At 40.8% G+C, this 13,229-nt stretch overlaps 1 protein-coding gene across 2 annotated transcripts in view; it reads left to right on the top strand.

Annotated features, from left to right (window-relative positions):
* The window catches only part of TAOK1 (TAO kinase 1), a 69,287-nt gene that overhangs the window by 7,004 nt on the left and 49,054 nt on the right, over nucleotides 1-13,229 (top strand). Inside the window, exon 1 of one of the 2 annotated variants that reach the window (XM_052803393.1) lies at nucleotides 7,104-7,189. The exons of the other annotated variant lie outside the window; for it this stretch is intronic. The gene's annotated coding sequence lies outside the window, so the exon portion shown is untranslated. Of the gene's footprint in view, nucleotides 1-7,103; nucleotides 7,190-13,229 lie in introns of those variants that run through there. 2 annotated transcript variants of the gene reach the window in all.

Genomic DNA, 13,229 nt, shown 5'->3' with positions numbered 1-13,229 from the left:
AAGTGCGTATCAAAGTTGGGAAGGAAATAATGGTACGTTTCAGAGGCAGTGCCTTGCTAAGAATGCCAAGCTCCGTTTTTATTATAGGTTAATTACCATATAGGCAAACCCCGAGCTCTTACCTGGGTTTTTGGCTTAATTTTCCTTCTTCCTTTTCCACACAAAACCCCCTCTAACCCATGCTTTGAAGTATTTAAAACTAGGTTAGTCTCTGGCTGGAGGTGTGTGGTAGAACCTCCTGCTAATTCTTGCTGGGACCTGCCCGTTTTGCAGCAAGAATGCAGGCGAACCCATCTGAATGCTGATCATCTGTCCTTTGTGGAGGATGGAAGATTATTTTTCCTTCATTTGACACAATACATGGGCAAAGGAATCCTAGAGCATCTCCACTCCAAAAGCCACGTCAAGTGCCCAGAGCTGTACAAGCAGGAGTGCATGCCCGTGGAGGTGAGGGAGGATGCTTGGTCTGAGTTTAGTTGATTGCATGACAGTCACTGGAGATATTTCCTTCTCCCACTCTCAGAAGATGTTGCTGTGAGCTGCTAGCTCAGAAGTTGACCGTGTTCTTACCAGATCAACCTACACAGCAGTCCTGAACTGACCAGAGTCTTCAAAATTTCACTCTGTTGCTGACTGGGAAGACAGAGCACAGGGTCCCAAACACTAAGATAACCTGTACTTAAGAAGAGGTCAATATGCAGGCTTTTTATCCAAAATAAAATATTATGGAAGAAGCAAGTTCTCATCCTCACCATTACCTCTGATTTCATTGCAATACTGATGTTTTAAATTTGTTTGCAAAAAACAAGACTGGGCAAACAATTTGTTCCTGATTTGACACTAACAAGCAGAGTGCTTTGGATACTAGATCTAACATGAAAATAGTTTACTTACAAAGAACATGATTTACCTTCACTAGCTCATAATTAGTCACAAAACCATAAAGAAGACTTAAAGAATTATTTGCTAGTTTATTGAAAAAGATTTGACATGCAGTTTTTGATGCACACTGTTCTTTAAAATATTTTGGAAAAGTCTCTACATTTTCCAAAATATTTTAATGGTAGGTTCTTTTTCTTAAATAGCCCATATGTCTTGAAGACATTAATTCACACATTATTTTAACTATCTTGTATTTTCCCTTGTTGTTGGAATTGGTTATTGTGGGTGACTGTGCCGGCAGGCAATCACATGGAGTCTTTCCACAGTGGCTGGTCCAGCACCAGGGTATGTGATCCTCATTTGAATAGTCTTCCTGTTGCACTCTCTGGTATTGAAAATTAATTACTGTAGTGACTACAAATTAGTATAATCACTATGCTCTTTGTAGGTATTACAAATATTTTTATGTTTAAATAGAAATAGCTAGCATTAATATTAATACTATGAGAAATAAAATATTAATACACAAATAGAAATTTAAGTAAGCTATAACACAGAAAGATTATCTTACATGTGTGATGTTTTTATAATTTTCTCTGAGTTGGCAGAATAATAATAGTAATTCCCAGTTCTGAATTTCATCTATAAATATCAAGGTATTTGAAATGGATGATGAATGCATATTTATTTTTCACACATATAAGGTGGGGATACTGAAGTACAGGTTGGGGAGTGAGCGATTTGCCCAGCATAGCTGGTGACAGAGGTAGAAGAATTTGTCTCCCCAGTCCCCAGTTAACATCTAACCAGCAGGACTGCAGTACCTCCTAGGTTCTAAAGTAAAAGCAGAAGTGTATGAGATGCTGCATTGTCTGTGGTGTGTGGTGGAACAGTACAGACCTCAAAGTTCAGCAGCACCACTGTCCCAGATCTCTTCCTGAAAGTCTGGCTGACCTACTAATGATGCAGGGGACTGCTTTTTTTGTTTCATCATATAAGCGCTATGTAGATTTTTCTTATCATAATGGCAGTTTGATGCTGTTCATGAATGAGCTGGCTAAATCTTGAAATTTATAATATTATGTGTTACTATGATGTGACTTGTTGCTGATTTTTATTTTTAAATAAATCTGAAAGGGGCCTTTAGTGCATTGTAGATTAGTCTCTGAACTTGATGAACAACAAACTAAGTCTTTTCATTCTGGGAGTCAGTCACACACAGGGATAACTGGGAACTGCTCACCCAAGTAAAAAAATGTTCTTGTGCAGATATAATTGCAAGACTTGGGGATTGTCTGGACATCTTTATGGAGATCTGTGGAGGCAGAGTGTATCCTTTTATCCTGTTTGTGCAGTCCCTACTACAGCTGAATCTCACTTCTTCTTAAGGGTCTGGTTATTGTGTAATGCAAATGCACACTGCTGTTTTCTGTAAAAAGCTGAAAGCGTCCTCACCTGGTACACTAGGAGGGAAGAAGAGTTTTGAGCCCCTGTACCTGTCAGGAATCTGTAAGCATTGCTGAGTGAGCCATTGCTCAGCTCATCACTAGTAACTTTTATCCGTTCTAGATTCTACTTTAACTGTCTCTGCAGAGAGGTTTACGGTGTTGGTATTCATTTAAAGCATATCTATGCAGTAAAATTGCTGGGGCTTATTTGGAAACAATAAAACTAAGGATTTTGGTGCTTCAGTCATGTTATTTTTAAGCTAGAATAACCCAAAAAGCATAAAAACCTTGAAAATTGAGTCCCTGTGTGGAAGTGCTCTATATTTTTGGACCTTGGTTTTCTGAGGGATTTTTGTTCAATGTTGCCACAACCATGGAGTATGAAATTTAGCAAGTTTTCTCCAAGATCTGCTTTCAGCTTTGTAACTAATGCTACCTTGTGCTGGTTTGAAATAGTTCATAGGTGTTTATCATGTGCATTGCAAAATCTACCTACCTATTTACATAGGTGTTGGGGAAACAAGGATGATACGGACTAGCATGAGTGGTACGGAGCAGCATGAGTGGAAGGAGAGTATGGTGTGAGTTGTGATTCTACTTGTCTGCTTATTTTCTGGTTTGGAGGCATCGAGCACCTGCTGATTTAGGGGTTTTCTATATGTGATTTCATACCTGTGATTAGCATTTCTAAGGACATGACACATACGGTCTCACCACTAAAATACGTTCTGTAAATATGTAAACAGAAAATTACAGAGATGGTCATTGTCCATCTGTCCTGACTAGTCTCTAGAGTTAACCCAACAGGACTCAGCATGCTTCATTGGGCCCATCCGATATAACAGATCTCGGACTTCAAACTTAGGAGTAAAATTCCTTCTCTGAGTGGAGTGACCACCTCCTTTTGATGCTTCCTTAATGGCAGTTGCTTGTCTCATTTTCTTTGTTTTTAATCACTGGGGCAGGAGATTGAGATATTTAGATAGCGTATTCCAGTGTCTTACCATTTTACTGTTTAAAGTCTTGAAGTCAAACTCTCTAGAAAACTTCAGCTGCTTCACAGAAATCTGTAATTGCATTTTATCTGAAATCAACCATTTGTTATGCCAGAATTTCTCAAAGTAGATGATGAACAGTAATAACAGGCCTTGTAAGTTCTGGGTAGGTGTGAGACATCCTGTATAATGATGTCTTTTAAAAATCTTTTTCTGGACAAAATCTGAGAATGATACCTGGTTAGTTGATGTTATTGTTGGAGTATTGTCCCTAAGTTAATAGCAAGGCTGTGTTTGTTCTGCTGCTTTGAGAAATTATTAGTATTCTGTCTGAATTGAGCAGGCTGCTAATACTGATTAGCTTGTGCTTAAGGTGGAGATGGCAATCTCCTTAATTTCATATTTAATTACCAAAAAATCACAGCAAAGAGCTATTGAATGATTTGTCACCATTGTGCTGTTCAGTAGCTATCAGTGGAACCATGTGACCACTGGGTATTTAATATCTTCCCCTTCTATAATTCTCCTTTTTTTTTTATCTTTGCTGTTTTTTGTTGTTGCTGTTTAAGTGATAAATTGTTAGGAGCAAGGAAAATGGTCACGTACCATCTAGTTTGGTGTCTTGAATCTCCAGGAAGCATCTTGGAGATTTGCTTCCAAGATTTGCAGACTTTTCTCACTTAAAACCTGTTATTTCTGAGCTTGCCAGTCATGTCGATATGTTGAGTTCAGGTATTACATGAAGAATAAATCTCCTTGTGACATGGAGCAGTCAGTGCACATGTTCTAGCACGGGCCTCTCCTGAGTTTTAATAAATACAGACAAGGTATAAATGCCTCTTCACTGCAAGAGGCGTGTTTTTTCCCTCTGCAGGTGCTACCTTCCGCATGCATACACATCTAGCAATTCCTCTGTCTCTGGTATAGCATATGCACTTGCTCTGCAGGAAAGATGCTTTTTAGAATGCTTACCTCATATGGAAGAAATAACTTTATAAAGCCTTTAAGTAAGAGCAGTTTCCAATTTACAGCGACTTAAACATGCTATGCTTTGCTTTGTTTCATCCTGGTGAAAGCCACTTGCCTGTATAACCCGAAAACAATAATAAAACAGGCATAAACAAGCATAAAACAATGTACTGTTCAAGGTATCTTTATAGGCAAACAGTAACTAAACACACTTTAACTTTATTCTGCCTGGCCTGGAAAGCATCAGCACTGTTGCCTTCTCCCATTTTGATGGGCTGCTCTCATGGGCCAGGGGTCTGAAGGGAAAATTATTTTACCCCTGGACACATTAAGTTTTGAGTTGTCCAAAAGGTAACAGCCAGAAGCAGAGCTGTTCTGAGCTCTTGTTTGAGGGAGAGCTGCTTCCCTCCTGTTTGGGTTTTGCTTTTTTTTGTAGGTGTGATGTCATCATTCTGCGAGGTCTGCGCCACCGTGTCCTCCAGGAAAACAAAACGGGGGGACGAGACCTGAATGTCAAATGCAAAAAACAAGCAGATCTGATTCTTCCTCTCCTCCCTCCCCCTTTTTCTTTGAAAGGAGCTTTCAAGCTGACTTTATACAAGAGGAATTAGCTTAATAGAAAAAAGAGAGCGAGAGAAGCACAGTTATTTCTTTTCAGATCTGACTATCAAGTTTTCAAAAATAACTTCTTCCTGCCTTGCTGGAGGGTGTGATGTAGATTATGTGCCAGATGCAAATATATGGGCATTTTATAAATACCTAAGTCCTCCTTAGTTCAGGGATCTTTTTTCTTTTAATGTAACCTTTGTTTGTTTTTTACTGTTTTGGAGATATTTAAATAAGTACTGCACAGTGACTTCTTGTCACGTTTGTGTTGGTTTCTACCAGAGAAGTGTCCCATATGCTTCAGATGTTTGTATAAATATCATGGTAGTACTAACAGCAGCCTTCCACCAAGATTACTGTTGGGTCCTGGCCAGGGTCAGGGGAGCAGCCAAAACCAACTGCAGGACTGATATAACCAGGGTGATTTTTGTTAAAGCCTGTGAAATTTAATATAAGAGTGTATCCGAGTTCTTCCTTTTCTATGGGAGCCCTTTTGTGGCCTAGCAGCAACTGGCTTTCATGTAGCTTGTTAGCTATACTAAGCAATATGGTTCATATAAATATGGACAGGTTTATTCTTTTTTAAGGTTAGAGCTTTAGATATTCCCTCACTCAAAATGACTTTGCAAAATGATCTGCAGAGAGCCTTTTTCAGGTATTTGGAGGCCATAAACTCTGAGTATTGGTTGTGAGAGGATAGGCTGGTGGTGTCCGAGAAGCTGTCCAGATGTAGTAAGAACTGGGCAGCGAGCAACACTGGAGCTGATATTCTTTGCCCCATTGTGTTCAGGAACCTTAATTACTTCTTGGTTGCTCTTTATAGCTTGCATCCAAAAAGTAAATACTGTTTTCTGGCATGGCATGTTGAGTTCTCAGTAGCTCCCTGTCCAGCTGGGCTGCATGGGTGATCTGCATGCATGATGAGGGAGCAGTTCTCGCTTTTTGCTGGTCGGTTGTTAGGGCAGTATCTGCCCAAGGTATCAGGAGGTTGTCCTACTTTCCCAGCTCAAAAATCCAAGATTCTTAGAATTTGTAAAATGGACACCTGACTTTCCCTTTGTTTATTAGCCAACAGGAGCAGTCAGCAAATAGATCTTCTTTTAATAAAGGAAATGTTGCTTGAAACTTTACTGGTTTTTTTTCTCTTATTTGTCTGTTCCTACTGACAAACAAAAGGCATAATCCGTTATTCCAAACTGCTGAAAAAGAGGCTTCAAATTGCCAGGTATGAAATTATGCTGCTTGTTCAGTTACCAGTAGGAAACGGCATGCGAGATGTTTCAAAACCTACAAAGGAGAAAGTTCTTTGTATGTGTGAATTTAGTATTCACAAAAGGTGTCAGATTGACAGCCTTGGAGATTGTAGAGATTGGAATTTTATTTATCCCTAGAGTAGGTGCAGTGCAGACTGCAATAGTGCAAAAATTTGCTGTATTACTCTGCTTTTATACCCTACTAGTGCCCTTCACAGGCAGCCTCCAGGGGCAAGGAGCTCCTTTTTTCTCTGTGCCCCTTCCAGTAGCTGGCTGCCAGAAGGATGTGAGGGTGGGTTTTTTTGTGTGTGATGTGGGTGCTTGTCTCCTGAAATCTAAACAGATGTGAAAGGAATTTGATATCATCTACCTCTAAATAGCCACTGGAGCAAAGGCAGCCTTCAGCCCCCATGTTCTCTGGTGGTATGCAGGCTGGTACTCTCGAGTCAAAAGATGCTAGCAGTCCTGAGTCTTGTTATTCACTGACTTAGCCATTCTTCTGCAAAAGTTGAACACTCTGTCTTGTGATAAATGTAAATTCTATTGAGAGATAAGATTATAAAATCAGGTAAATAATACTGGTCCTTGTTTTAGTAGACTGGGCACTGGGTGAAACTTGAAAAAGAAACACAGAGCCTATGTATTTAATGGTTAGAATAAGAAATGGGATGTCAGACCTTTCTGTTCTTGCTGTGAACTTGTATGGTCTTGGACAGGTCACCTCTTATTCACACAGTTTACATGTTTGTAAGGTAAGAAAGTTTATTGCAACTCTGCTAAATACTCAGAAAATATCAGGTGCTTTTTAAGCCTTGGTAATGAAAGTATAGGTCAGATGTGACATTGTGAGTTTTGGCAGTTGATAATATCCTCTTAGGAGAAAGTAGTGAAAATGAAAAAAAACCCAGGGAGATGGAGCAACCTCTAGTCACCAAAGCGCTGGTCTTTCCACGTTTTTCCAGACCCAGCATAAGACCTGAGAAATGCCAAAGAACCTGTGAATGGAGATGTCGCAGGTGTGGTCCTCTCCATCCTGGTGAGTTGACACAGTCGGCCGATGTTAGTCATGCAGAGCTGTCCTCCTCGCTCTGCAGGCTGTGAAACCCTCAGCCTGAGCTGCGATCTGCTTTCTTCAATCCATGTAGAAAACACATTTGAATGCCACAGACTGATAATATTTCAGCTTCACAATGAACGGTCTTTATTTCAGAGGGATGATTTTATTTTACTTTTCACCAGCAATTAAATACCATCAACCCCAGTGCAAACCATTGCTTCTGTCCCAAAAGGAAAAGCTCTTTGTAAAAGCTTCTACTGTTCACCAGGACAGAATTTCTAATACAGTTTCTCAGTATGAAGTATCTGTGGCATGATAAAATCTAAACATGCATAGCTATCGTTAATTAAGCTGGATTTTAGGTAACTACTGATTGTCTTCTCATGTGCTCTTTTTAAATTCCATGAGTTTTCTTAAAATCTAAGTGAAAAATGCTGCAAATTTTTCTACCTCAGAATAAGGCCTAGTTCACTGCAGCCGTAGCTGTGCGTAGGGTAGATTCGTAAATACTGTAAGGAAGAGGACCGTTTTAAGGGAACCTGGACAGATATGGTGACAGTATTGAAACTCTAATGCAGGCAACTTCTCTTGTTTTGTCTAAAAATCTTTGATAAACTCTCCAGGGAAGTAGGAGGGTCTCTGGGAGGTGTCATGAAAGAAAAGTGTAATGTTTTGTGTGAGTTGTCCATTTGTTAAAATGAAAATGGAGAAAGAATACCAAGCCCTGTTTCTGGGGAAAAAAACCCCAACAAAACAACCCCCCCCACACACACTAAAACAAACCAGCAGGTGATTTATTTTTGAAAATTTCTAATGTCCTCCTGGCAAGGTCTGTCCCACTGCTCTCTTGGGACTGTTCTCGTGGCTGTCCTTGTCCCCTGGTGCTTTACTTCTTCCATATCTTGATAGAGCCAGACCCCTATGTTGCATATTTGCAGACCATCTTAAGGAAGCCCTTCAGACCATACAGCTTAATCCTGCTATAGCTGAGCCATGTGGTGATAGCACTGGGTAGGAACTTTTATCATCTTCAGTTACCATCCTTCATTAGATGGCATGATTGTGTGCCCCTGAGTAGCATGGTTTAGCTTTGACCAAATCACTGATTGCCTTCAGATCAGAGTCCAGCTGCTGCTGCCGTCCAGCAAGGTGCAGGCAGCTGTGCTGGCTGAGACAAAGGCCTTTGAGCTCAATCCCTGCCAGCAGTGAATGCTTAAGGAAAAGTATAAGATCATTTTAATTGGCTTTTTCTTTGCAACGCTATTCCTTTACTACATCTCTCAAAGATCAGGTCAGTCTTGGAAAAGTCACCTGTTGGCAGCTCCCTGCCTCACCTCATGCAAAAGCTGAGGCCAGAGTCCGTGAAACAGGCAGGACAACCTTGTTTTCAGAAACCCCAAGTGTGAGAGCAGGTTCCACCATATCTCAATTAACCTTTTATTTAAAGGCATAGAAAATAGTTTTGTCCATTGACTGAAGCAATCAAATTATCATTCACCTCAGCTAAAGGGTAGGAGTGGAAATGGTTGCTGATTATTTCTTTTTCGTTCATTTGCTTTTGTGAATGATTGCTGAGAACAGCTGGATTAAGCGGCTTTGTGTGTGAGCACACAAAGAACCCGTGAAATATAAAGGTGTTTGGATCTGTGCTATTGGAATAGACCAATCTCTGATTACAGTTTTCTGTCAAATTTGGGATGGATGTGTTCCTACTTGAGCTGAAATTGCCTTTTCAGCCTTAAAATACTTTAACGCTTACTAGGTACGTTCAAGCGACTTAAGTGCTTTCCTCCTCTCTTCAGGCCAGAAGAAAGTGCTGTATTTCATGCTTGGGAGCTGAAGAGTTGGTGTACAGGAGAAAAATTTTTTTAAATACTCCCAGTAAGAGTCAGCCTAGGTAGGATGGACCTTGGGCATTAAAACCTGCTTTGTGGGCCTTGTTTCTGAATTGTTGTTCCAAGTATTTGCTTCAGGTGCAGATGCTGACCTACCTCTTTCATCCCTTGTATTCAGGACAATTAGTAATACTGCCAAAACCAGAAAAGAGCCAGATAATTTTTTTTAAAGCAGGTTTTTGGAGAAAAGATGTAGTCATTTACCTTCTGTATGTGCACAATAATGTATCTACTTAACCTGTCTTTCTAGTGGAGAGGCAGTCAAGCAACAGGATGTCTAAGTCTGTGGTTTGATGGACTTTTTAGTAAACCTTCTGTAAGGAGAGATCTGCTGAATTTACTGAGTATGTTCCACTGCAGTGGATTCCACTCTTCGCTTCTATAGTGCTTGCAGATGCTGACGTTCAGAGAAAACGTAGCACTTGAGCATTCCATGCATGTGTCTTCCTCCTAGCAATATATACATAAAACAATGATATAGGCAGGTAAAGCATAAAGATTAATTTGTTTTATATAAGTTCCATCAAGATGGAGACTCTTTGTATTTGCAAAACACCTCCTGGAACAGGGGCTTAGTCCTTAGTGGCACCCACTCTTACAGTGCAATGTGCAGTGGTAATAAGAGGGTAAACCAGCACTATGCGTTGCGTAGGCATTTTGCAGCTCCTGGTGCTGAGCAGGCAGTTATCCTCAGAGAGCAGCTGAAGATGCTCCAGCCCTGGTCTATGGGAGATCAGAAGGACTTTTCCCTGCAAGAGAGGCTCCTCTTGTTTCCAGTTCCTAGACTGTCGGGAATCTCTGTCCTGTGTTCAGTGAATCATTCCTGGAGAGCACCCAGGCAGTGTGGAGGAGGAAAATGCCTGGTGTGAATGCAGGAGGTATAAAAGTCAGATGAGAGAGGAGATAAGAATACGTCAGGACAGAAGTATAGTGAAACTGGGGCTGCAGAGGGATCGAAGAGGAAGGTGCTACAGCTGGTAGAGAAATGGAGCTGGAGGTTTGCAGGAGAGGTGACTTGGGAGCCTGGGAGATGGGGAGGGAGGCAGCAGGTGAAGATGGGTTGGCAAGGGAGATGGCAGTCTGAATTCTGACACTTTCCAATTTTGGAATGCTTGCCTTTGTAACCTTAATAATTTTGTTCTAATACACTAGATACAAAAATTACATTATATATTCTGAGGAATTTGGTTACTATGGTAATGGGTATATAAGTACATAAGAGATAAGATGTCAGAAAACGGAACAGCTGTAATGTAGCACACAAACCTATGACTGCCTGAATTTGGGAAGCAGGCCGTTACAAACTTCTCCTGCTTCAGTCTCACATCTCGCTGTCTCTTCCTGTGTGAAAGTGACGTAAGAGTTTCTGCAACAAATCTTTCGGGTTTACAGAATTTCAGCAGATGTGCCCAAAATTTCTAGGTAAACAGACTGCATACCTCCCTTCCGTGCCAAGACAGGGAGGTCTCTGTTCCCACCTAGCTGCTGGAAGTGCGGGACCAGTGCACTTGCACTGACCAGCTGGACCACCAGCCTGTGGGATGGGAGCGGGCTGGTGCTGCCTGTCCTCTGCTCTGGCACCCTCCTTCCCCCTTGCTCGAAGGTCGGGGCTGGCTGAGCCATGGGTGGGTGACTCGTTCCCAGGGTCACACAACCAGTTTCCCTGTCCTCACTGTTGGTGCCCTGTCTAGATGGATTTGAGGTAGTGCAGCTGGTACCTATTTTTTAAGTCTTTGCCAGAAGCCATTGCTTTCATTGTGGCAGCTTGGTGATCTTGCTCAGCCGTAGCAGTTGAGGAAGGTGATGGGGAGCAAGAGCATCCTGGGGAGTGCCAGGCAGAAATGTGGGGTAGCCATCGACACAGGAGTGGAAAGGACGATGGTTCTTGCACACTTCTTATCCCTTCCCTTCCCCCATCTGCAGCAAGGATACGTTTTGTGTGCCCACCCACACCTTCTGATTTAAAAACTACTTGTATGGTGTTTCCCATGCTTGGGGACAAATGGGTTGTGAGGGGGACTAGCCTCAACAGGAGACTTGCTGGAGAGCTGATGGAGCAAGACAGTGGCTGGGCTGGAGGAGCACTGCGAGTACAGTTCATCTCACGTAGGCGAACGTCAGTACAGCACAGGACACAGCATCATGTTGGAGACTTCTTAAAGTCAAGTATGGTGTAATGGTGTAGAGACTGGCTATGGGAAGGTGAATTCATGCTGTTGAAGGAGGAAGTGTGGGCTAGAGGGAAGCTGCTTGAATGGTGTTTTGGTCTTGATGTACACATGAAAGGACTGTGTTAATAAAATTTGCTGGGGCAAAGTTGGGGGGTATTGTCAATCCGGAGGAGGCCTGGAGTCTCACTCGGCCGGACTGAATGAGCTGGAGGATTTGCAATAATAGAGACAGAAACAGGATAGTACAAAGTGCATGGTCATGCAGTAACAACAAATATATCATAACATATAATATATAAATATATATAATAATATATGTATATAATATATATAAAAATGTGGTTTATCAGTTAGAAATGGAAAGGTGCAAAAGACTTGAGTGTATCTATTGATACCATGGTGATGTTAAAATTTTAATGCTCTGTGTCCAGGAAATCAGCAGATGTGGAGAATTCCGGTCAGGGATGTTTAAAAAAAAAAAAAAAAAGCCTTAGTTTGGGACAGATATGAGGAAGGGCTGTTAGGACGGTCTGGGAAGTCAATTCTCCCTCTTGTGTCATACAGGAAGGTAAAACTGGCTTGCTTTTTTGAGCTAACAGGCTAAGGGGACACATACTGCATCTCTGTACTTGTGTTTATCCCTCAATATTGAAAAGGGAAAAAAACTGTTTAAACTTTAGGGACAGTATGGGAAAAAGAGTAAGTCAGTATAAACTGACAAATAATAAATACAAACTGTAAATCAGTCTTAATCAGTTCTTAATCTTAGATTGATTCCTAATCAAAATAGGAGTGGGGATCTGGAGCAGCCTTGTAATCGGAGTAGTGGCTTTGGGAAGTTCTCAGGAGTTGGTTATTATTTGATGATTGGATTCTATTATATAGTTGCCTAAAATAGCAGGAACAGGACTTAATAAGACCTTCAGTCCTATGATCTTAACTATCCGATTGAGACATATTCTGTATCTGAACCATTGTTACCTAAATTGTTTTGTATATTAGTTGAAAGGAGCATTTTCTCCATGAAAGCAGATAAAACTCATCAAATTAAAAGGGTATGCTTGTTATTTAAATAATACATACTGAGAACTATTTTTTAAGTGAAAGGCATAAAGGGAAATAATCTAGACCTTGCAGAATTCCCTGGAGAAGCATTTCTTCAAGTAGGTAAAATAGTGAAAAAAGGTGTTTTTTCATTTGTTGTTGCTTGCTTTTGGTTGTTTGATTCATGCCTTGCTGTGTGCTGTTTAAAAGATTGTCCTGCTCAGTCATGTGGAGACAGGAAAAATAAATACTCGAGCTGGAGTAAAACTGGACAAATTGCCATGACTTTGGGGAATTCCAGCAGGAAAGAAGGTGCTCACAGGCTCTAGAAATGTGTGAAATAATTGCTCGGTAAAGGTACTCCATTTATGGGTACAGATAATCTGGTAGAACAGATTTAACAGTTACAGAAGGTTTTAAACTCTTTTAATGCTGGAATATGTTTGAACACCTTTTTGAACCTGCTTTAAGTTACAAACTTACGTAAGCAGCTGTATACCCTTGCTGTACTGTACTGCTAACGCCTCTTTCTGTGTGCTCCATTAGGTTGGTCACTCCTTCTAAAGAACAGAATAGCCTTTCACTGGTAATCTGTTCTGAAAAGGTTTTTCTGCATTTGCCCAGTGATGAAGGTCCATCACATACGTGTACCTTACTAGAACCTAGTAAGGTATTTTCTCATTATTTCTGTGCAGCCTTTCAATAAAACTTTTTTTCTGTTTGTGATAGTAGTCATATATTTTATAAACTCCTGTGTTAAACAAAATTGACCTTTTTCATAACAAAGTGTGGTTTAATGATGCTTGTTTGACCCTAGAAGAATATCAATATAAAAATTGTCATCCAGATTCTAATACATCGCCTGTCTGGTCCTATCTGCTGTTTCTGGCAGTGAACAACTGGCTGCTT

This window comes from Harpia harpyja, chromosome 12 (assembly GCF_026419915.1).
Source record: "Harpia harpyja isolate bHarHar1 chromosome 12, bHarHar1 primary haplotype, whole genome shotgun sequence".
NCBI classification, from domain to species: Eukaryota; Metazoa; Chordata; class Aves; order Accipitriformes; family Accipitridae; genus Harpia; species Harpia harpyja.
This window is presented reverse-complemented; position numbering and strand designations above follow the sequence as displayed.